This window comes from Somniosus microcephalus, chromosome 31 (genome assembly GCF_052327205.1).
Source record: "Somniosus microcephalus isolate GS21.2 chromosome 31, FLI_Smic_1.0, whole genome shotgun sequence".
Classification (NCBI taxonomy): Eukaryota; Metazoa; Chordata; class Chondrichthyes; order Squaliformes; family Somniosidae; genus Somniosus; species Somniosus microcephalus.
In genome coordinates, this window is record NC_141017.1 from 4,549,129 (window position 1) to 4,574,904 (window position 25,776).

Here is a 25,776-nt window from a genome sequence, read left to right on the forward strand (position 1 = left end):
CAAAAATGAGGCGCCAACCTGGGGAAGCTGCAACACAGGACTACATGCATGCTAAAAAGAAGCAGCATGCTATAGACAGGGCTAAGCGATTCCACAATCAACGGATCACATCAAAGCTCTGCAGTCCTGCCACATCCAGTCGTGAATGGTGGTGGACCATTGAACAACTAACGGGAGGAGGAGGCTCCATGAATATCCCCATCCTCAATGATGGTGGGGTCCAGCATGTGTGTGCAAAAGACAAGGCTGAAGCATTTGCAACCATCTTCAGCCGGAAGTGCCGAGTGGATGATCCATATCGGCCTCCTCCCGAGGTCCCCACCATCACAGAAGCCAGTCTTCAGCCAATTCAATTCACTCCACATGATATCAAGAAACGGCTCAGCGCACTGGATACAGCAAAGTCTATGGGCCCGACAACATCCTGGCTGTCATGCTGAAGACTCATGCTCCAGAACTAGCCACACCTCTAGCCAAGCTGTTACAGCATAGCGAAAATATTGGCATCTCTCCGACAATGTGGAAAACTGCCCAGATATGTCCTGTCCACAAAAAACAGAACAAATTCAATCTGGCCAATTACTGCCCCATCAGTCTACTCTCAATCATCAGCAAAGTGATGGAAGGTGTCATCAACAGTGCCATCAAGCGGCACTTAATCACCAATAACCTGCTCACTGATGCTCAGTTTGGGTTCCGCCAGGACCACTCGGCTCCAGACCTCATTACAGCCTTGGTCCAAACATGGACAAAGGAGCTGAATTCCAGAGGTGAGGTGAGGTGACATCAAGGAGCCCTAGTAAAACTGAAGTCAATGGGAATCGGGGGGAAAACTCTCCAGTGGCTGGAGTCATACCTAGCACAAAGGAAGATGGTTGTGGAGGTTGAAGGTCAATGATCACAGCCCCAGGACATTGCTGCAGAAGTTCCTCAGGGCAGTGTCCTAGGCCCAACCATCTTCAGCTGCTGCATCAATGACCTTCCCTCCAACATAACGTCAGAATTAGGGATGTTCGCTGATGACTGCACAGTGTTCAGCGCCATTCACAACTCCTCAGATAATGAAGCAGTCCATGCCCACATGCAACAAGACCTGGACGACGTTCAGGCTTGGGCCGTCTAAGTGGCAGGTAACATTCGCGCCACAGAAGTGCCGGGCAATGACTATTTCCAACAAGCGAGAATCTAACCACCACCCCTTGACATTCAACTGCATTACCATCGCCGACTCCCACATCTTGGGGGGGGGGGGGGGGGGGGTCACCATTGACCAGAACATTAACTGGACCAGCCACACAAATACTGTGGCAACAAGAGCAGGTCAGAGGCTGGGTATTCTGCGGCGAGTGTCTCAGCTCCTGACTCCCCAAAGCCTTTCCACCACCTACAAGGCACAAGTCAGGAGTGTGGTGGAATACTCTCCACTTTACTGGATGAGTGTAGCTCCAACAACACTCGAGAAGCTCAACTCCATCCAGGACAATGCAGCCCGCTTGATTGGTACCCCATCCACCACCTTAAACATTCACTCCCTCCACCACTGGCGTACCGTGGCTGCAGTGTGTACCATCTACAAGATGCACTGCAGCAACTCGCCAAGGCTTCTTCGGCAGCACCTCCCAAACCCGCGACCTCTTCCACCTAGAAGGACAAGGGCAGCAGGTGCATGGGAACACCACCACCTCCAAGTCACACACCATCCTGACTTGGAAGTATATCGCCGATCCTTCATCGTCGCTGGGTTAAAATCCTGGAATTCACTACTTAACAGCACTGTGGGAGTACCTTCACCACACGGACTGCAGCGGTTCAAGGCGGCTCACCACCACCTTCTCGAGGGCAATTAGGGATGGGCAATAAATGCTGGCCTTGCCAGCGACGCCCACATCCCATAAACGAATAAAAAAATAATTGGTTCTGCACCAGTTCATTGCTAGTTAGCTGATGTACACACATTTTTATGTCTCCATTTTCCTTCCCATGTTTTCATCTTCAATTGTTGGGTCAGAATGACTGCCCATGAAGACCTCCACAAATCCATTTGACATAATTTCATCAATTCATCAGGAAGTACATGAGCAGTATGGGAGAAGGCAGTCTAGCACCTCCTTCCAACCCAGAGATAATACTTGGAAACTCTAATTTCCCCACCCACAACAAAAAGCAAAGCACCAGGTAGAACTGGGACTCAAACTCAGGTCTCCTGGAACTGTAGCTCCTGAACCAGCCAGTCTTCACTGAATTAAATTGCTTTCTTCTCTCGGAATGCTGGATATGCAAGGAACTGTATTGGCTGTGCAAGAACGAATTGGACAGTGACAATGGAAATCTAAAAATAGGTTTGTACTATCCCAGAGGCACGTCACTCAAATCTAATTCCTTCCAGCCAGGTTTTAAGGAGGGAGATATGGAAACTTTGATTGCCTCCTCTCACACATTAGACACTGCGGGCAGGCATCATGCTGCTTCTCTTAGGTGGTACAACACAACAGCCAATGAAGGCCCCGTCTCTATTTCGTCACATTTGGAGTGCCCAGGAAAGCAAAAGTCATCATTCTGCACCTTTCCTCAGCATCTAAACCGATCATCAGGAACTCAATGCAAGAGAAATAAACCCATCAACCACTCCATGACAGCACTGCTTGAATTATCTTTTTAAAAGAGATCTTGGGCGTTTTTGTGCTCTTTAAGGTGAGGGATGTTAACATTGGAGAAACTAGAACATTTTCTGCCACATTATCAGAATATACAACATTCGGGTGCAGGGTAAATCGCCTTTTAAAAAGTCTTGAATTTATTCAGCACTTCCCACGTTTCAGAAATATCAGAGCATCCGTGCAACAAGTAAATGCTTTTGAAGAGTGGTGACCATTATTTAGGCAAACGTGACAGCAAATTTATGCATGGCAAATCCCACAAACAACTGGATGACTGATCAGTTTATCTACTTTTGGTGGTATTGGCTGAGGGAGGAACGCTGGCCAGGTCACCCGAAGAACTCCTTGTTGATATATATTAATGACCTGGACTTGGGTACATGGGGCATAATTTCAAAGTCCGCAGAAGACAGGAAACTAGGAAATGTAGTAACAGTGAGAAGGACAGTAACAGGCTTCAGGACGACAGACAGACTGGTGAAATGGGCAGGCACAAGGCAGATGAAATTTAACGCAGAGAAGTGTGAAGTTATTCCTTTTGTAGGAAGAATGAGGAGTTGCAGGAACAGAGCGATCTGGGGGTGTATGTACACAAGTCACTGAAGGTGGCAGGACAAGTTGAGAAGGCTGTTGAAAAGGCCGACGGGATCCTTGGCTTTATTAATAAAGGCATAGAGTACAAAAGCAAGGAAGTTATGCTCAACCTTGGTGAAACACTGGTTAGGCCCCAGCTGGAGTAGTGTTTCATGCCAATAAAGCATTTTAATTGGAATTAATTGGTGTCCAATTCTGGGCACCGCACTTTAGGAAGGATGTACCGGTGTTAGAGAGGGTGTGCAGGAGATTTACTAGAATGGTTCCAGGGATATGGGGCTTCAGTTACGTGGAAAGATTAGAAAAATTGGGGTCGTTCTCAGACCAGTGAAGGTTAAGGGGAGACTTGATGGAGGTGTTCAAAAGCATTAAAGGTTTTGATAGAATAAATAAGGAGAAACTGTTTGTGGCAGAAGGGTCAGTAACCAGACACAGATTGAAGGTAACCGGAAAAACAGATGTGACATGAAAAGAAACTGAAGCAGCGAGTTATGCTGATCGGCAATGGACTGCTTCACAGGGCGGTGGAAACAGATTCAAAAACTTTCAATAGGGAATGGCAGAAATACTTGAAGTGGAAAATGTTGCAGAGCTATGGGGAAAGAGCAAGGGAGTGGGACTAATTGGTTAGCTTCTTCAAAGAGCCGGCACAGGCACGATGGGCTGAATGGTCCTTCTGTTCTCTGACATCCTATTATTCTAGGCTCCTACCCAGACCCCTTCATCTAATATAGAACACCAATACTGCTCCTACCCAGGCCCCAGACCAAACAGAACACACAAATACACTGCTCCTACCCAAACCCTTTCATCTAACGCAACAACTTGTATTTATATAGCGCCTTTAGCATAGTAAAACATCCCAAGACGCTTCACAAGAGCGTTATCAAACAAAATTTGACACCGAGCCACATAAGGGGAGATTAGGACAGTAGATGTAGGTTTTAAGGAGCGTCTTAAAAGGAGGAAAGAGGTGGAAAGGTTTAGAGAAATCTTCAGCACACACTGCTTGACAGAAATATATTGCATGTGTAACAACAGTTTTGCGGGATAATAGTTTCTTTTTAAATACATTATACTTCGACATGCTCACTGTCATCTTGTGTATGCATTGTACAATAGCATAAAACCAGTAAATCAATCTCTCTACTCTTACTATTTTTAGATTTCAAAACCGGTCTCAGGCAGCATTCAGCTGCTTCACCTTCAGACTCATCATGTACAATGCAGTGCTTCCACCAATATATTGTCAGTCTTGGCTCAATGATAGCACTCTCAACTGGGTCAGAAGGCTATGGATTCAAGCCACACTCGAGAGAGACTTGAGCATCTAATCTAGGATTACACTTCAATGCATTGAGGGAGTTATACTGACAGTGGGGCCATCTTTCGGATGAGACTTTACACTGAGGCCCAGTCTGTCCTTTCAGGTAGATGTAAAAGATGCCATGGCACTATTTGAAGCAGTGAAGGGGAGTTCTCCTGGTGTCCTGGCCTATATTGATTTGTCAATCAACATCACCAAAGTAGATTATCTGGTCATTTATCTCATCACTGTTTGTGAGATCTTGCTGTGAAGACAGACAGTTGCATTTCCTATATTGTAGCAGTGACTACACTTAATTAGCTGTAAAGTGCTTTAGGACATCCTGAGGTTGTGATATAAATTCACATTCTTTCTTTATACAAGAGATCCAATTCATTTACTGAGGTTTCCTGCCCTAATTCTGTTTGATAACGCTCCTGTGAAGCGCCTTGGGTTGTCTTACTATGTTAAAGGTGCTATATAAATACAAGTTGCAGTTGTTGTTGCGGTAAAGGACATAAGATCCAAGGAGAGGACATATAAATGGGCCAGAAAAAGCAGCAAACCTGAGGATTGGGAGCAGTTTAGGATTCAGCAAAGGAGGACAAAGGGATTGATTAATTAAGAGGGGGAAAATAGAGTATGAGTGTAAGCTTTCAGGGAACATAAAAACTAACTGTAAAAGCTTCTAAAGATATGTGAAGAGAAAAAGATTGGTGAAGTCAAGCCTAGGTCCCTTGCAGTCAGAATCAGGGGTATTTATAATGGGGAACAAAGAAATAGCGGACCAATTAAATACATACTTTGGTTCTGTCTTCACAAAGAAGGACACAAATAACCTCCCAGAGATGTCGGGGAACATAGGGTCTAATGAGAGGGAGGAATTGAATGAAATCAGTATTTGTAGGGAAATGGTGTTAGGGAAATTGACGGGATTGAAGGCCGATAAATCCCCAGGGCCTGATAATCTACATCCTAGGGTACTTAAGGAAGTGGCCCTAGAAATAGTAGATGCATTGCTGGTCATCTTCCAAAATTCGATGGAATCTGGAACAGTTCCCATGGATTGAAGGATAGCTAATGTAACCCCACTATTTAAAAAAGGTGGTAGAGAGAAAACGGGGAATTATAGACCGGTAAGTCTGACATCGGTAGTGGGGAAAATGCTAGAGTCCATTATAAAAGATGTAATAGCAGAGCACTTGGAAAACAGTGACAGGATTGGACAAAGTCAACATGGATTTACAAAAGGTAAATCGTGCTTGACTAATCTACTGGAATTTTTTGAGGATGTAACTGGTAGAATAGATAAGGAAGAACCAGTGGATGTGGTGTATTTGGACTTTCAGAAGGCTTTCGATAAGGTCCCACATAAGAGATTAGCGTGCAAAGTTAAAGCACATGGGATTGGGGATAAGGTACTGACTTGGATAGAGAACTAGTTGGCAGACACGAAGTTGGAATAAACAGGTCTTTTTCCAAGTGGCAGGCAGTGACTCGTCGGGTACCACAGGGATCGGTGCTAGGACCCCAGTTATTCACAATATATATTAATGATCTAGACGAGGGAACTAGATGTAATATCTCCAAGTTTGCAGACGACACAAAGCTGGGTGGGCGTGTGTGCTGTGAGGAGGATGCAGAGAAACTCCAGTATGATTTGGACACGTTGGGTGATTGGGCAGATGCAGTATAATGTGGATAAATGCGAGGTTATCCACTTTGGTGGCAAAAACAGGAAGGCAGATTATCTGAATGGCAATAGATTGGGAAAAGGGGAAGTGCAACGAGACCTGGGTGTCCTCGTGCACCAGTCGCTGAAGGTAAGCATGCAGGTGCAGCAGGCGGTTAAGGCGGCAAATGGTAGGTTGGCCTTCATAGCGAGAGGATTCGAGTACAGGAGCAAGGATGACTTGCTGCAGTTGTACAGGGCCTTGGTGAGACCACACCTTGAGTATTGTGTGCAGTTTTGGTTGCCTTATCCGAGGATGTTCTTGCCATGGAGGGAGTGCAGCAAAGATTCACCAGACTGATACCTGGGATGGCAGGAATGACATATGAAGAGAGATTGGGTCATTTGGGATTGTATTCGCTACAGTTTAGAACAATGAGGGGATCTCATTGAAACTTATAAAATTCTAACAGGACTAGACAGACTAGATGCAGGAAGGATGTTCCATATGGCGGGGGAGTCCAGAACCAGGGGTCACAGTCTAAGGATAAAGGGTAAGCCATTTAGGACAGAGATGAGGAGGAATTTCTTCACCCAGAGAGTGGTGAACCTGTGGAATTCTTTACCACAGAAGGCCGTTGAGGCCAATTCATTAAATATATTTCTTAAGGCTAAAGGGATCAAGGGATATGGGGAGAAAGCAGGGACAGGGTACTGAATTTGGATGATCAGCCATGATCTCATTGAATGGTGGAGCAAGCTCAAGGGGCCGAATGGCCTACTCCTGCTCCTATCTTCTATGTCTATGTTTCTGTTTCTAGTGAACCAGTTGGGTTTTTACAACAATCCAATAGCTTCATGCTCACTTTTACTGGTACCAGCTTTATTTTAAACCAAATTCAAATTCTCAAACTGCCATGTTGGGATTTGATCTCACCTTCTCTGCATTAGTCCAGGTCCCTGGATTACAGATGCATAGAGTTACATAGAATATACAGCACAGAAACAGGCCATTCGGCCCAACCAGCCCATGCTGGCGTTCAGGCTCCACACTTTACCACTACTGACTAGAGCGTGGCATAGGAGCAACCGTTTGGCATGCAGCTCCCCTACACGACACATCGAAGAACCATGCCACCAATGTCACCAAGGAAGAGCCCTCAAATCCCACAATTACCATGTGAACTGCTGGCACAACTGCACATTTCACAACTTGCATTTCTGTGTCAAATTCAAACTTCAACAAAACAGCAACCCCGCAGGGTGGTGTAGCAATGCACTGCCCCATAAAGTGACATAAAAATAAACCTAAAAAGGTGACTCAACCGTGGATAACGAGGGAAATTAGGGACAGCATAAAATCAAAAAAAAGGGCATATCAACTGGCAAAAAAAAGCACCAGACCGGAAGATTGGGGGCAGTACAGGATACAGCAGAAGAGGACAAAGGGATTAATCAGGAAGGGGAAAATAGAATACGAAAGTAAACTTGCAGCAAAAATAAAGACAGACTGCAAAAGCTTTTATCGGTATATCAGGAGGAAAAGACTGGTAAAATCCCAAGTCGGTCCCCTGCAGTCCAATTCGGGAGAATATATAATGGAGAATAAGGAAATGGCAGACCAATTAAACTCATACTTTGGTTCTGTATTCACAAAGGAGGACACAAATAACCTCCCAGGAATATCGGCAAACATAGGGACTAATGAGAGGGAGGAGCTGACAGAAATTAGTATCTCTAGGGATATGGTGTTGGGTAAGTGAGGGGACTGAAGGCCGACAAATCCCCGGGGCCTGATAAACTACATCCTAGGGTACTTAAGGAGGTGGCCCTGGAGATAGCAGATGCTCTAAGGATCATCTTCCGGAACTCCATTGACTCGGGAACAGTACCCGTGGATTGGAGGGTAGCTAATGTTACCCCAATATTTAAAAAGGGGGGTAGAGAGAAAGCAGGGAATTATAGACCAGTAAGCCTTACATCGGTTGTGGGCAAAATGCTAGAGTCCATTATTAAGGATAAAATAGCGGAGCACTTGACAAATGGGGAAAGGATCGGACAGAGTCAACATGGATTTACAAAGGGTAAATCGTGTTTGACTAATCTGCTGGAATTTTTTGAGGAAGTAACTGGTAAAATAGATGGGGGAGAGCCAGTGGATGTGGTGTACCTTGACTTCCAGAAAGCCTTCGATAAGGTTCCACACAAAAGATTGTCATGCAAAATTAAGGCTCATGGGATTGGGGGCAAAGTATTAACGTGGATAGAGAACTGGCTGGCGGATAGAAAACAGAGAGTTGGAATAAACGGCTCGTTTTCAGAGTGGCAGGCAGTGACCAGCGGGGTGCCACAAGGATCTGTCCTGGGACCCCAGCTGTTCACAATATATATAAATGATCTGGATCAGGGAATTGGATGCAATATTTCCAAATTCGCTGACGACACTAAACTAGGAGGAGGGGTGGGCTCTGATGAGGATGTCAGGAGGCTACAGTGCGATTTGGACAGGTTGGGGGAATGGGCGGATACGTGGCAGATGCACTATAATGTGGATAAATGCGAGGTTATCCACTTTGGGGGTAAAAACAGGAGGGTAGATTATTATCTAAATGGCAATAGATTGGGAGATGGGGAAGTGCAGAGGGACCTGGGTGTTCTTGTGCACCAGTCACTGAAGGAGAGCATGCAGGTGCAACAGGCGATTAAGAAGGCAAATGGTATGTTGGCCTTCATATCAAGGGGGTTCGAGTATAGGAATAGGGATACCTTACTACAGCTGTACAAGGTGCTGGTGAGACCGCATCTGGAGTATTGTGTACAGTTTTGGTCGCCCCATCTGCGGAAGGATGTTCTTGCCATGGAAAGAGTGCAACGGCGATTCACCAGGCTGATACCTGGAATGGCGGGAATGACCTACGAAGAGAGATTAAATAGTTTGGGCTTGTACTCACTGGAGTTTAGAAGATTGAGAGGGGATCTCATCGAAACATAAAATTATGGCAGGCCTGGACAGGCTGAATTCAGAGAGAATGTTTCCAATGGCCAGGGAGCACAGAACCAGGGGCCACAGTCTAAAAATAGCGGGCAAATCATTTAAAACAGAGATGAGGAAGAATTTCTTCACTCAAAGAGTGGTGAGCCTGTGGAATTCCCTGCCACAGAGGGCTGTGAAGGCTAATTCAATAAATATTTTCAAGAGAGAATTGGATATATTTCTGAAGGCTAAGGGGATTAAGGGTTACGGAGAAAAGGCGGGGACGGGGTACTGAACTGGTAAGATCAGCTATGATCTCAGACGAGGATCAGCCATGATCTCATTGAATGGCGGAGCAGGCTCGAAGGGCCGAATGGCCTACTCCTGTTCCTATCTCTATGTTACTATGTTAACACATGCAGTTTCTCAAACAATACTCAGTCCCAGCATTCTCAGTTGGCACAAGGTCAAACACTTCACAATGACAATTAAATTACAAATTCAAGACAGAGGGCAAAGGGGTCATTTTCAATTGAAGGAAACAGAAACTTTACTTCAAGACTGCATTCTTGGCATATGCAATGAAGTAAGAAGTTATAACTCTCTCAATTTTCATTAAAATGGCTTATTTTTCAAAAAAAGGGGGCTATTGACAGCACCGCACTTTTGGTATTTCACACCCCCACGCACACCAGTCACTGCAGGGAAACCAGACATTTCCCATGGAAAGAGGAAAACAAACAAACATCACAAAATACTGCGTCAATGTCCCAATAAAAAATTCCATTTATTCCCCTGCCCCCCCCACCCATTCCAGAGAGGCACAAAAATAATTTCAGCCAAAGTTACTATAAAATAACTCTCGAAGGTTTTTACTTCTGACTATTTCTGCCTCACCAAGGAACTGAGCTAAAGTGCAAGGAGGCCAAATGTTACGATCTACATTATTCAGTTGTGACTAGTCGCACCGCACAAATATCATTCCTATGATCGTAACAAAACTGAACCTATAACATTTAGTAGTGAATTTGATGATTAATGTCTATACAGTATATCCCTAAAGCACTTCAGGATGAGCCTTGGCTAGTTCCACATCTTTAATCCAGGCACAGGCTTAAGAGGTTTCCTTTCTGGACCCACATTATCTTGCAATTGACTGAAGAGTAAAACTAAGTTGACATTTTAACAAATATTTCAGAAGTTAGTTTGATGTCTTCACTAAAGTCGTGTCACATGATGTCAGACCTCAGGACACCAGATTATTTTCAATATATTTATTATACATCCCATTACACACAGGCAGCTTTCTGTGAAGGTCAGTAGTAATGTTCATGCTGTATCAGCTTGAACCATGAAAACCACACAGCACAATTAGAATGTTTCTCCTTTCAAAGTTGACAGATTTTGGAGCTGTAGGATACAAAGGCGAGTACTGTACTTGTAATGGTTTTAGTGCAATGGACTAAGTAACATACAACATGACAGATAAATCGAGGCAGAGAGTACAAAAGGCAGGAGGTTACACTAAACCAATATAAACACTAGTCCGGCCCCAGCTGGAGTATTGGGTCCAATTCTGGGCACCACCCTGTACGAAGGATGTGGAGGCTTTGGAGAGGGTGCAGAAGAGATTTACTAGAATGGCTCCAGGGATGAGGGATTACAGTTACGTGGGTAGACTGGAGAAGCTGAGCTTGTTCTCCTTGGAGCAGAGAAGGCTAAGAGGAGATTTGATAGAGGTGTTTAAAATCATGAAGGGTTTAGATGGCGTAAATAAAGAGAAACGGTTTTCAATGGCTGAAGGGTCGATAACCAGAGGGCACAAGGTGATTGGCAAAAGAACCAGAGGCGACATGAGGGGAAACCTTTTTACGGAACGAGCGGTTAGGGTTTGGAATGCGCTGCCCGATAGGGCGCTGGATACAGATTCAATAGCAGCCTTGAAAAGGGAATTGGATAATACTTGAAGGGGGAAAAATTGCAGGGATATGGGGAAAGAGCGGGACTGACTGGATTGTTCTTCGAAAGAGCCGGCGCAGACGTGATGGGCCGAATGGCCTCCGACTGTGTTGTACTATTCTATACCTTGAAACAAGTGGATTTTTTTCACGCATGCAAATTTTCTGCCTCATGATTACAACAAGCTGAAGGCACAGCTGTCAATGGTGGGGCAAAGGAAGGGGGATTGCAAAAGAGACCAGAGTCAGGAGAACAGAGTGTTCGGGGGTGATGGTTGGGGCTGGAGAAGGTTAGAGATAGGGAGGGACAAAACCATGAAGGAATAGAAACATAGAAGATAGGAGCAGGAGTAGGCCATTCGGCCCCTCGAGCCTGCTCCGCCATTCAATGCGATCATGGCTGATCATCCAAGTTCAGTACCCTGTCCCTGCCTTCTCCCCATACCCCAATTTAAACACGAGGATGAGAATTTTAAATCTGATGCATTGAGGGGTCAAATGAAGGTCTGTGTGGGCGGGGTGACTGCAGAGCAGGACAGGATACAGTAGCACTTGGGATGAGGAAGTTTGTGGAGGCTGGCCAGAAGAGCATTGAAATAGTTGAATCTGGAGGATTTCAGGAACTGAGGACAGAGGTGGGAGATCTTAGAGGTGGTAGAAGGCGGTCTGTGAGATGGAGAGGATACGGGATCAATAGCTCAGCTCAGGTTGTATAGGACGTCAAGGTTACGACCCCATGTCTACAGATGATGTCGCCAAGAAGCAGTGTGTAGATGAGGAAGGGGAGGGCTCCAAGGATACATCCTTGGGAAATTTGAAGTAACAGTATGGGGATGGGAAGAGAAGCCAATGCTGAAGATGCTCACTCTACGATTGGATAGGTAAAAGTGTACCAAGAAAGGGCAGTCCCACCAAGCTGGGCAATGGAGAAGCACTGTGTGGTCAACCACATCAAAAGGCAGCAGGTAGAGGACAATGAGGGATAGTGCACCAGTCATACAGAATGTCAGAGAAAAACAACCAATTATTCCCATGTACAGAATCATTTCCCACCTACACAAAATAATTCATTAACTTCAGGAGTCATTTTAAATCCTCCAATTAAGAGAATCTGCTCAAAAACAATTAGCCTGTAACCACCTCGGGTCGGCATCGCAATTACAGCTCAAGCCCGTAAAGGGACACACTAAATGACACACAGCTGTTCCGCAGCAGTACAATGGCCCGGGTTTTCCAGGGCCTATGACCGTATACGCAGCCGTAAGTGCCTCGCAAGTTCCGGGTTTCCAGTGTGATGCTCATGCTCGAATACCCGGAACTTGCGATGTCAAGTTTCAGCTCGACAGATCCACCGCAACCCCGGGAAATGGACCTTCGCTGGCGGAGTTGGGCTATTGGCGAATGCCCGTGAAACTCTTACACCTGATAAAAGCAGGCAAAGGACCACCTTTTACCAGTGTAAGAGTTTAAATAAATGTAATAATTTTTTTTAGAACATATAATGATTTATTTTTATTTAACTGTTGTGTAATTGTGTTTTTTTGGAGATTCCTATTCATGCTTATGGGGATTCCGTACGTAAATGGAATCCCCTTTCCGATTGGTTGGCCTGGCCCACATGATTCCAGGGGCATGGAGGCCCAGGAGCACAAGTGTTCCTCCAGGACCATCGGGCAGGTTCGTACTCATTCGCCCATGGGAAACCTCCGACCGCAAATCCAGGCCCGTACAATATGTAGCACATTGTATAGTAAAAAGCTGCTGCCCTTGTGAAACACATCCTCTGACTGGCAGTGGTCAGTGTCGCAAGAACATTTCTAGTGGGCAAAATAAAGCCAGTGATAACTATGAACTGGAAGCTCTCTAAAGATCACGCAGTGTTTGATAAACAACTGTCGGCTCATCCATTTTAATTATAGATACCATTTGGCATTAAATCTGAACTGTGATTAACCACAGGTACCTCTTCTGACTGGTTACTGCCAACTATGCGTACGAAAAGATCACTGCTCACATCAGAAACACCTTTGAGGGAGTGATGAGACACATCCTTCCCTCCAGTAAGTCACTGATGCACTCGCTCACTCACCTCACAGGCTCCACATTCACACCCCAGCTTGGCTCTCCAGCCTATAGAACCTGAAATCGGAAAGCCAGGACTCAGCCTTGGAGCAAAGCGGTGAGAAATCAGTCAATGTTTTATTTTACTGTAATGAGTTTGAGGAAGCATTAATAAAGATTTCAAGCAATATTGCCGTTTCCCATCCCACACAGGTGTTAATAAAATCAAACTGTTACGATGCAGCTTTCAAAATTATGACACACGGTATAGCTTGTAAGAGGAAACCAGCTTGAAAAACTGCACTTATGAGCTCATCACTCAACCAAGCTGCACATTATAAAATGACAACTTACTGCGGTTCTCAGTAGTCCTTAAAAAGATTAAATGCTGAATATGGAAAGTGCAATAGATTCACGTCGCCCAGCAGAGATCAGGCACGCCCCCAAAATTGGGGGAGGGTGAGGGAGGGAATTAAGGGGCACGTGAAGCAAATAATCAGTGAGTGATGAGGCTGGCCTCCTGCCAGCCAATTCAGAGCTGCAGGAAGAGGTTCCAGAACAGACAGTGAGTGGTCCAGAGACCGCAGGTGGAAGAAAAATTAGAAAATGCACACTTGAAAGAAAACAAATAGCAATATTACTGAAGGCCTCAATAAATCAAAGCGCCTGTGTACTGGGCCATTCTGTGCACACTATACAGTCTTTTAATAGGGGGTAGGAGCAAGAAGTAGAAATGGCTCAGTCCACATTATATCCACTAGCCACTGAACATCAGCCCTAGGACAGGACTGTTTTTACTTGTACACCTTTACTTTATACACTGCTGGATCTGACTCTGGGGAATGAGGTAGGTCAAGTGTCAGTAGGTGAACATTTAGGGAACAGCGATCATAGTATCATAAGGTTTAGATTAGCTATGGAAAAGGATAGGGTGCAATCTAGAGTAAAAATGTTTAACTGGGGGAAAGCCAATTTCAGTGGGATGAGAACAGATCTGGCCCGGGTAAACTGGAATCAAAGGTTGGCAGGCAAACTATAATGGAACAATGTGCTGCCTTTAAAGAGGAAATAGTTCAGGTACATTCCCACTAGGGGGAAAGGTAGGGCAACTAAAGTCAGGGCTCCCTGGATGATGAAAGAGAGAATATGATTCTTCTTATCGTGTCCACGGACAGTCTATACATAGCCCAGCCAGAACTGGACACATTTTTGCGCCTTGTTGTTGAATTCGGCAAGATCTGCAACAGTGCAGGGTTCCTCTAACGATGATGAAGCAGAAAAAGAGTGCGTATGACAGATGTCAGGTGGCAAATACAGCCGAGAATCAGGCTATATATAAAGGTCAGAGGAGAAGTGAAAAAGAGGGGCAAAGAGAGGGTATGAGAATAGAATGGCAGCCAGCATAAAAGGTAATCCAAAAGTCTTCGATAGGCATACAAATAGTAAAAGGCTAGTAAGAGGAGGGGTGGGCCCGATTAGGGACCAAAAAGGAGACCTATGCATGGAGGCAGAGGGTATGGCTGAGGTACTAAACAAGTACTTTGCATCTGTCTTCACCAAGGAAGATGCTGCCATAGACATAGTAAAGGGGGAGGTAGTGGAGATAATTGATAGGATAAAAATTGATAAAGAGGTATTAGAAAGGCTGGCTGTACTTAAAGTAGATAAATTACCAGGGCCGGATAGGATGCATCCTAGGATGCTGAGGGAATTGAGGGAGGAAATCGCGGAGTTACTGGCCGTAATATTCCAATCCCCCATAGATACGGGGGTGGTGCCAGAGGACTGGAGAATTGCAAACGTTACACCATTGTTCAAAAAAGGGTGTAAATATAAACCCAGCAACTACAGGCCAGTCAGTATGACCTCGGTAGTGGGGAAGCTTTTAGAAACAGTAATCAGGGACAAAATTAACAGTCACTTGGACAAGTGTGGATTAATTAAGGAAAGACAACACGGATTTGTTAACGGCAAATCGTGTTTAACTAACTTGATTGAGTTTTTTGATGAGGTAACAGAGAGGGTTGATGAGGGTAATGCGGTTGACGTGGGGTACATGGATTTCCAAAAGGTGTTCGACAAAGTAACACTTAATAGGCAGCGAGTGGTTAAGATCTGGAAGCAACTGCCTGAAAGGGTGGTGGAGGAAAATTCAATCACGGCTTTCAAAAGGGAGTTGGATAAGTATATGAAGGAAAGAAATTTGCAGGGTTACAGGGAAAGGGTGGGGGAGTGGGACTGGCTAAAGTGTTCTTGCAGAGAGCTGGCACGGGCTCAACGGGCCGAATGGCCGCCTTCCATGCTGTAACCATTCCATGATTCTATGAGTGGGGCCAGGCAGAATCCTGGAGGATAGGAGTGTAATGTTCATTCCTCTATCTTACATTAATAAACAAAATACATATTGGTTCAAGCCTGCATCTTCAGTTGGGAACAGTGCTTGTCCAGTCCCAGACAGTCAGCTGGAGCAGCAAGATCCCAGCCCCAGACAGTCAGCTGGACCAGCAAGATCCCAGCCCCAGACAGCCAGCTGGACCTGAAAGATCCCAGCCCCAGACAGCCAGCTGGACCAGCAAGGTCCCAGTCCCAGTCAGCTGGAGCAGCAAGGTCCCAGTCCCAGACAGTCAGCTGGAGCAGCAAGGTCCCAGTCCCAGACAGTCAGCTGGAGCAGCAAGATCCCAGCCCCAGTCAGTCAGCTGGAGCAGCAAGATCCCAGCCCCAGACAGTCAGCTGGAGCAGCAAGATCCCAGCCCCAGACAGTCAGCTGGAGCAGCAAGATCCCAGCCCCAGACAGTCAGCTGGAGCAGCAAGATCCCAGTCCCAGACAGTCAGCTGGAGCAGCAAGATCCCAGTCCCAGACAGTCAGCTGGAGCAGCAAGATCCCAGTCCCAGACAGTCAGCTGGAGCAGCAAGATCCCAGACAGTCAGCTGGAGCAGCAAGGTCCCAGTCCCAGACAATCAGCTGGAGCAGCAAGATCCCAGCCCCAGACAGTCAGCTGGAGCAGCAAGATCCCAGACAGTCAGCTGGAGCAGCAAGGTCCCAGTCCCAGACAATCAGCTGGAGCAGCAAGATCCCAGCCCCAGACAGTCAGCTGGAGCAGCAAGGTCCCAGTCCCAGACAGTCAGCTGGAGCAGCAAGATCCCAGCCCCAGACAGTCAGCTGGAGCAGCAAGATCCCAGTCCCAGACAGTCAGCTGGAGCAGCAAGGTCCCAGTCCCAGACAGTCAGCTGGAGCAGCAAGGTCCCAGTCCCAGACAGTCAGCTGGAGCAGCAAGATCCCAGTCCCAGACAGTCAGCTGGACCAGCAGGGTATTAGTCCCTGTGCCCTATCTGTGCGGAGTGATCTGATCTCAGCCAGGAGGCTGGTGGTGCGCTACAAATGAGCCCAGCACCCATGAACTTGGAATATGGGGGGGAAAAATCAGCCAGAGTTCCCACAGCTGATTCGGATTCCAGCCCCTCTTGTTAAATTGCCTGTCAACACTCTTTGGGTGAGGACTTTAGGAAAGGAAGGAAAATTTTTAAAAAGGAAAATTGCTCAGTATCTGGATTCCAACACCGGCATTAAACCACCACCTAAGCATTTTGCTTTAGTGTCAAGACTAGAGCTCGTCTCACTCTGCCAGCTGTCATCTTGTAATATTTAAGAAACAGCCAGTAACAGAGGTGATGCTTTCTTTAATACTGTATACTTGCAGCAAGAACACAACATGACCAGGATTTAAGTGGCTCCTCCTCTCCCCAAATCCACTGAACACTCCCTGAAGTCAGTAGACAAAGGATACTGAAAGGATCACACAGGCACCATTCACAGCCGACAATAGTGCATTTGTGCCAAAGGATTCCTTCACATAACAAGTTTGCCTCTGTCACTGATGAGCTTGTTCTTGTCAGGCGTATTCTTTCTGACAGAATGGACATATGCATTTCTCTCTGAAACCCGCTTCTATCACGCCCTACATGGTGCATGTCAAGACCAATCTTCGTACAATATATACAGGCTAGTACAGCTAATGGCAGACTGCATGCCTTTCCCCTTTCCTCCAAACTTGCGCCTGCTCACACCACTATCTCCTCACCCATCAGTTACACCCCCCACCCAGGAATACAACTCCAGCAACAAAAATCTACACAAGATGGCACAGACCGATACGGTTCAAACAATCACCGTTTTCCATAATGTGGCCGTGCTGGCTTGTACACTGAAGAACCACAGCTAATGTCCTTGACTCTCACAGCTACAGCCAGACTCGAGGCATTCTCTCCTCGAGATCGTTTACCCTCATAGGCTTCCTCTGGAATGTGTTAGCCAGATGGATGGACTAGGAGAGAGATTTACGTGGCCTCAAAGCAGCATCACCGACAGTCTGCCCACCACAGGATGAGCTACTTCATTCCAAGAATCACCTCCACACCTCGCAGTACCAATAATGGATAGAAGCACGCTTAAACCAATCCACTTTAATGCTTTGCGATAGATTTTTGTGGGATGAGAAACAAGAACTTGCGCCATTCGTGTCAAGGTGGCCCAAAAGCTCACTCAATGAATTACTTTGTTGAAGTGCAGTTACTGCTATGGAGCAACTGGGAAAACCAATTTTCACACAGCAAGGTCTCAAACAGCAAATGAGAAGTGAGCAGTTAAACGGTTTGAACGATGCTAGTTGGGGGAGGGATGTTGGCTAAGACAGCAGAGCTCCCTGTGCTCACCTGACGAAGGAGCAGCGCTCCGAAAGCTTGCGATTTCAAATAAAGCTGTTGGACTATCACCTGGTGTTGTGTGACTTCTTACATTCTTTCAATAGCACCAAGAGATCCTTACATCATTTTAATGTCTTATAACACTGTGCACTCAAGTGCCAGCCTAGGTGATGTGTTCAAGACCTGGAGTGATGCTGCTTTGAGGTCACATTACGTCGCTACAGTATCAGAGCTAGAAAACTCTTTCCTTTTCCATCCACCTGGCTAACATAATCCTCTTCAGTAGGGGAAAGTTTCTTGTTTGACAAGAGGAAGGATCTTAAGAGAGAATGACTTGACTCTGAATGCCACACCTATTTGAACTGCCCGGTATAGACTGTAGAGTTGGAGGTATGAAAATAAACAATTTTGCTGGCTGTGGACGAGAGTTTAAACCTACAACCAAAATGACTCCAAGGCACCACCAACTGAGCCAAGCTGACACATGCACTTAATGTCACTTCAAATTGCTCCAACTACCCCCACTGTGCTAGTCCCACTCAATTTTACTGTCCTCCGTGACGTCCCATACCCCTTCAAACAGGTTTACACCCAAAAATACTGTCACTGCCTAATCCAGACTCGATCCAATCACTTCGGTTATTTGTAAACTACTCAAACCAAATTCACAAACACATTAACAGAATTAAAACGGTGGGCAAATCACAACAGATTTACAGCTATGAAGCTCGGACACCGTAATCTATCACAAAATATTAAAGTGGATTGGTTTAAGCGTGCTTCGATCCATTATTAGTACTGCGAGGTGTGGAGGTGATTCTTGGAATGAAGTAGCTCATCCTGTGGTGGGCAGACTGGCGGTGGTGCTGCTTTGAGGTCACGTTATGTTGTTACGGTATCAGAGCTGGAAATCTCGTGTGATTTTCCCAAAATTTAAAATTTACACCCATCTTTGGATAAAGGACTGTTTGAGGCAAGCAGAACCAACCTACACCCACAATCCACAACACACAACAGCAAATAGATTTCAATTCTTTCACTTATTTGACAAGGTTTCACTGGACTCTGCCTTGCAGCTTCCAGCAAGAGTGACATTCAAGCACTGGAGGTAACGCAGAAAGAACCACGAGCCTGATCCCCAGCAGAGGCAAGATTAGAAAAGTTCAGGCCTTTCAGCCTGGAAAAGAGGTGTCAGAGGTGATTTATAGAGCTGGATGAGAGAATGGAGTAGGTAAATCTGGAATATTACTTTGAATTAAATTGTGAGTGGAAGGACACAAGTTCGAGCTAGTAAAAGAAAGATTTAAGATTTGACAGGAAATTCTGATTCAATGTATGGATCAGACTTCCAGAGAGAATAGTGGAGTCTAAAACCCCAGGAATCTTTAACAACTGGATGCTGAAATGTGGACTTTAAAATATCTCTGGATGGATGAATTAAAATGGGCTGAATAGCCTTCTCATGTGTAACTGTCCTTCAATGTACATCAAGGCTGTTGCCATTATCTCCAACTGTATACTGGACATTAATTGCTGAATGAACCAATACTCCTCCGGTTTAATGATGGTGAACCCAAAGCCATCCACTTCAGCTTTTACAAACACCTATGGACTTTTGGCTTTGATTCCCATCTCCCTCACCGGTTTCCTGAGGTGCCTCAGCCTACAGGTGAGGAACCTCGGCATAGTACTCGATACCAAGCTCAGCTTCCTCGTCCACATCCGATCCATCACCTCCACAACATCCCCAGAATCCCAATCCCTGCTTTCGTCACCTTGCAGCGTGACTTCTCCAACACTCCATTTGCCAGCCTCCCCACCTACCATTCACTACAAGTCATACAAAATGCTGTATCCTGTGTCCTCATCTACACCGAGGCCTGCATCAGGATCACCCCCACCCTCAGCAAAATGTAATTCTATACATCACTTAGTAAAAATAAGGCTGATGAAAAGACGTATCGTATCCTGTGCCCGCCCAGTGCATGCCATCACAAGGCCAACCTGTGTAATCTATTATTTAAATTTAAAACATCTTCTCAACCAGAATGACCTTGTAAAGCTGGAGACAAAAAGCAGAACATGCTGACAGGTGGTCAGTCAGCATCTGCAAAGACAAGGGACTGGTTAACTTAATTTCGCTATCGCCATCCTCCTGATTTGTACAAGGGGGGCGATTCACAGATTCTCTGACAGTATCCCGGGGTGGGGGCTGACCATTTTTATTTCTCATCTTTCCCCCTCTAGCTGAGAGATGCAAGTTTGGCAAGAAGCCGTCCCTAGATTTATCATGGACATAAAAAGCAAGAGACCAGATAAATCATAAAATGGTGGAAACATAGCCAGTCAGTCAGCATCTGTAAAGGACAATGGCTGGTTAACCATTCAGGTCACATCAAGATCGAAAGATGCTCAAATCGCAGTGATGCTGCAAGATTCTCTGGATCACTTGCTCCTGTACAAATAGGGCTGGTGGAGACAGAAGTGAGAAGGTAATACCCAAAACCATAACCTCCCTTTGACCTTTACTGCTGCCTATATTTTAAATAAACCAATAGGAGTGACATTGAGTTGCCGAAGTGTCACCAATAAAAAAACAGCTCTACAGATGCCCTTCTTTAGGGGGCAACACTAATATGGCAATTTAAACATAACGGCTAATTAACTAAAAGAAAACTCTAATTCTAAACCACAATATGATTGTGTGTGTCAGTTAGGCACTACACCCTGCGATGTCCACCAGTTGTGGAAGGTTATTACAAGGTCACTCTGGTTGAGAGGATGTTTGAGATGCAAATGCTGGAAGAATACACAGGTTGGTTTGTGACGGAGTGCACTGGGCACACAGCATGTCGGCATGGGTGCACAGAAAGAGACGAGTTAACATTTTGCGTGGAAGCATTTGTCAGAATCCGAGGGGTTACACAAAAAACATGAAGTGATTTGTTCCCTCCTGACTGACCTGACGATATCCAGCAATTTTCTGGTTTGAGAATCAAACAGCACAGAAGGAGGCCATTCGGCCTGCCGTGCCTGTGCCGGTTCTTTTGGTAGAGCGAACCAATTAGTCCCACTCCCCTGCTCTTTCCCCATCGCCCTGCACATTTTTCCCTTCAATTATTTATCCAACTCCCTTTTGAAAGTTACTGCTGAATTGCCCTTTCAAGCAGTGGATTCCAGATCACAACAACTCGCTGTGTAAAAAAATGTTTCATGTCGCCTCTGGTTCCCAACCCTCCTGCCACTGGAAACAGTTTCTCCTTATTTACTCGGTCAAAACATTCATGATTTTGAACACCTCGACCAAATCTTCTTCAGATTTCCAGCTTTTTTTGCTTTTTACAGTTTTAAGCAGCTTTTTTTAATGCAGAGATATCTGGAATTACAAATAATAAAGAAAATCAACTTTCAATGTCAGAAAAACAGAAAATGTTGGAAACACAGAGCATCTGTGGAGAGAACAGACAGATTAAGGTTTGGGGTAAAGAACTGCCTCACTGGAGGTGGGTTTTAACAGGGTCCCGTTCGCTATAAAGCGAGTGCAGCAGTTGCCATTGACTGATCCCGAGTGGGAACTCCGGGAGTAGGGAGTTCACACCTCCAGCTCCACCCATTTGCTGTCATTAGCCTTGTTCAACCCCGGACAGGACAAACAGGAAACTGCTGGAAAAGGCCTGATGCAACCCCAAGCCTAAGGAATTTCGGGACCTGTCTTTCCCTTCTAGTCTGCCTCCCCCTCTTTCTCTCTCTCTCTGTTTCTCGCACTCAGCAACCCTGTCCTTTCTCTCTTACACCCTCGCCCCGTCTCTCCCTCTCGTCTTTCTTTCTACCCGTCTCCCCTCTCTACCTCCTTCCCCCATCCTCCCCATCTCGCTGTCCCCCACCCCCCACCTTTGGCCCCCTCTCTCTCTCTCTCTGCCCCCACCACCCACACATCTCGCTCTAACCTCCTCCAACCTCTCTCCCTTCCCGTCTCTCTCACCCCCTTCCTCTACCCCCTCTCCACAATACCCCGCCCTCCTGCCTACTCCCCCTCGCTCCCCACCTCCCTCCTGCTCAACCCCTTCTCCCACTTCCCAGCATCACTCTCCCTCCCTCTCCGGCCCCCTGTCCGTCTCCCTCCCACTCCCACCCCCGTCTCCATCCCTCCCTTGACACCATCTCCTTCCTTCTCCCGTCCCGGCACCCCCGTCTCTCTCACTATCCCGCCATCCCCCCACCCCCCGTCTCCCTCCCTCTCCTGCCTCTGCCTAACACCCCGCACCACATATCCCTCCCTCTCCCGCCCCACCCGCCTGCGCTCCCTCCCTCTCGAGCCCCACATCTCCCTCCCACCCATCACCGTCTCTCCCTCTCTCCCCCCCACCCTCCCTGTCTCTCTCTTCTCCCCCCCCACCCTCCCCGTCCCTCTCCCCCACCACCCTCCCCGTCCCTCTCCCCCCCCACCCTCCCCGTCCCTCTCCCCCCACCACCCTCCCCGTCCCTCTCCCCCCACCACCCTCCCCGTCCCTCTTCACGCCCCCACCCTCCCCGTCCCTCTCTTCACCCCCCGTCTCTCTCTTCACCCCCCCCACCCTCCCCGTCCCTCTTCACCCCCCCACCCCCCCGTCTCTCTCTTCACCCCCCCAACCCTCCCCGACCCTCTTCAACCCCCCCCCCCCGTCTCTCGCTTCACCCCCCCCGTCTCTCGCTTCACCACCCCCACGTCTCTCGCTTCACCCCCCCACGTCTCTCGCTTCACCCCCCCCCACGTCTCTCGCTTCACCCCCCCCACGTCTCTCGCTTCACCCCCCCCACGTCTCTCGCTTCACCCCCCCCACGTCTCTCGCTTCACCCCCCCCACGTCTCTCGCTTCACCCCCCCCACGTCTCTCGCTTCACCCCCCCCACGTCTCTCGCTTCAGCCCCCCCACGTCTCTCGCTTCACCCCCCCCACGTCTCTCGCTTCACCCCCCCCACGTCTCTCGCTTCACCCCCCCACGTCTCTCGCTTCACCCCCCCCCACGTCTCTCGCTTCACCCCCCCCACGTCTCTCGCTTCACCGCCCCACGTCTCTCGCTTCACCCCCCCCACGTCTCTCGCTTCACCCCCCACACGTCTCTCTCTTCACCCCCCCCACGTCTCTCTCTTCACCCCCCACCCCACGTCTCTCTCTTCACCCCCCCCCACGTCTCTCTCTTCACCCCCCCCACGTCTCTCTCTTCACCCCCCCCACGTCTCTCTCTCTTCACCCCCCCCACGTCTCTCTCTTCACCCCCCCCACGTCTCTCTCTTCACCCCCCCCACGTCTCTCTCTTCACCCCCCCCACGTCTCTCTCTTCACCCCCCCCACGTCTCTCTCTTCACCCCCCCCCACGTCTCTCTCTTCACCCCCCCCCACGTCTCTCTCTTCACCCCCCCCACGTCTCTCTCTTCACCCCCCCCACGTCTCTCTCTTCACCCCCCCCCACGTCTCTCTCTTCACCCCCCCCCACGTCTCTCTCTTCACCCCCCCCCGCCTCTCTCTCTTCACCCCCCCCCGCCTCTCTCTCTTCACCCCCCCCCACGTCTCTCTCTTCACCCCCCCCCACGTCTCTCTCTTCACCCCCCCCCACGTCTCTCTCTTCACCCCCCCCCACGTCTCTCTCTTCACCCCCCCCACGTCTCTCTCCTCACCGCCCCCGCCTCTCTCTTCACCACCCCCCCCCCTCTTTCCCTCTGTCTCCCTGTTCCAGTCTCCCTCCCTCCCCCCGCGGCCCCCGGCCCCGGCCCGTTACCCCGGCCTCTGCCGACAGGAGCTGCCGGCCCGGGGATTTCCCCCGTCCCCCGTCAAACCCGCCGCTCGGGTCACACAGCCCGGGGACAGCGGCGGCCCGGGGTCAGTGAGGGGCGGCCGCGCACTGCCCAGCACAGCACCGGGGACCGGGACCGGGACCGGGCCCCGCCCGTCTCCAGGGGCAACCGACCCTAGCAACCGCCGGCCCTACCTGCCGCCTCCGCACCCGGCCGCCATTCCACTGCCGCCTTGCCCCGCTCTCCCGGTCCCGGACTCCGGCTCCGGCCGCTTTCCCTCAGGCCGCCCGGCCCCGACAACACTGACAGTCCGGGGGGCGGGGCTCCGCGCCCGGACATCACCCCCCACCTCCCCGGGCCCCTCCACCAATCGCCGCGCCGCCTGCCGCCCCGCCCCGCCCTCTCCGCCAATCCAAAGCCAGGCTACCGGTCTGACTGACAGCAGGCTGCACCAATCACCCCCGGGCGTGCAGCCTCTGCCAATCACACAGCGCCAAGGGTCGGTCCGTTCACTTCAACCAATGGCTAGCGAGGCAGGCAGCCGATGGGCAGTGAGCACAGCCAATCGGGTGCGAGTAGCGGCGAGTGTGGTGCTGATGGTGCGCCCTGGACTGAGCGATGCACTTGCACTCTCAGCTCGGCACTCTGAGTAGGCAGCCGGCACAATGCATGGTACAATGCAGCCGGCACAATGCATGGTACAATGCAGCCGGCACAATGCATGGCAGAATGCAGCTGGCACAATGCATGGCACAATGCAGCCGGTGTGGCGACACGCCACCACTGGACATAATCCGCTCACGGCGGCACAGACAGTCTAAGCAGAAGCCCCCAGCCGGGGGCCCTTTCCTCCAGCAACTTGTTTCCCGCAGGGACAGGCTGCCGGGAGCACTTCCTGTCTGGGGAAGTATTTAAGTGGATGCGCGGGCTTTTCTAAGTTCCTGTTTGTCATGTGGTTGGAATAAAGCAGTTGTGTTTTTAATAGCTCTGGTCTCGACTCCCACGTTTGCCGCGGTATCTCAACACTGGTGACCCCGACGCTCAGGACGAATCCTAAGCTAGCATGGTGGATACAAACGCAGTCACGGTTAAATTACCAGACTTTTGGGAGAACCTCGCCGAAGCCTGGTTCGTTCAAGCTGAGTCCAGATTCCGGCTGAAAGGCATTACAGTCGACGCCACGAAGTACGATTACCTCGTCGCCCTCGCTCACCTACGCTACAGTCCCCAAGGTTTGGGCAGCGCTGCAGAATCCACCAACGGAGGGCAAGTACGAACATCTGAAGGCTGCGCTACTTAAAAAATTTCAAACATCCTCTTACCAGCGCCACTGCCAACTCCTGGACCTCCCCGGCCTTGGTGACGCTTCACCATCAGACCTGCTTTCCCACCTGCTGTCCTTCTCCGACGACAAAAAACCCCGGCGCCCTTTTTCGCACGCTTTTCATTCGGCAGCTCCCCGCCAGCATCCGCCCACTCATTGTGGAGTCTGACTCCACGGACCTGAATGATATAGCCGAAAAGGCCGACCGGCTGCTCTCTGCACAGGCCGCTCGCGACGTCGCGCCCGACCTCACGGCAACGACCATGCGGTCTTCCCGGGCCGCTAGGCCCGACCGCCCCTACCACTCCGGGTCACTGCTACTACCACACCCGTTTTGGCGCTAGGGCTCAACACTGCACGCCCCACCCGTGTACCTTCAAACCCCCCCCCCCGCACCGGCCCCCACGATGGCCGCGGGGCAGAAGGAGCCCCTACTGTACGTCACTGACGACAGAACCAACCGCCGATTTCTGTGCGACACAGGGGCCCAGCACAGCATCACCCCCGCCTCCGCCCTCGAGATCCAACGCGGCACACGGGGTATCACACTGGCTGCAGCCAACGGCTCTGAAATCCGCACATATGGCACCCGCATGGTCACGCTCGGCCTCGCGGGCCGCTGCTACCGCTGGGAGTTCCTCACAGCCAAGGTCCTCTGCCCACTCATCGGCGCCGACTTCCTACGTGCCCACGGCCTCCTTGTCGACATTCCGAGTCACCGCCTCATCGACATCAACACTATGGCCCCCATCCCCGGC

At 48.8% G+C, this 25,776-nt stretch overlaps 1 protein-coding gene across 9 annotated transcripts in view; it reads right to left on the reverse strand.

The window, feature by feature from the left end:
* The window catches only part of LOC147097543 (EVI5-like protein), a 330,047-nt gene extending 306,032 nt beyond the window's left edge, over positions 1-24,015 (reverse strand). For 4 of the 9 annotated variants that reach the window (XM_085971482.1, XM_085971475.1, XM_085971481.1 and 1 more), the window contains exon 1: positions 23,889-24,014. The gene's annotated coding sequence lies outside the window, so the exon portion shown is untranslated. Of the gene's footprint in view, positions 1-23,888 lie in introns of all 9 variants that reach the window. The other 5 variants (XM_085971483.1, XM_085971476.1, XM_085971478.1 and 2 more) reach the window with 4 other exon arrangements.
* Between the last annotated feature and the right edge of the window lie 1,761 nt (positions 24,016-25,776).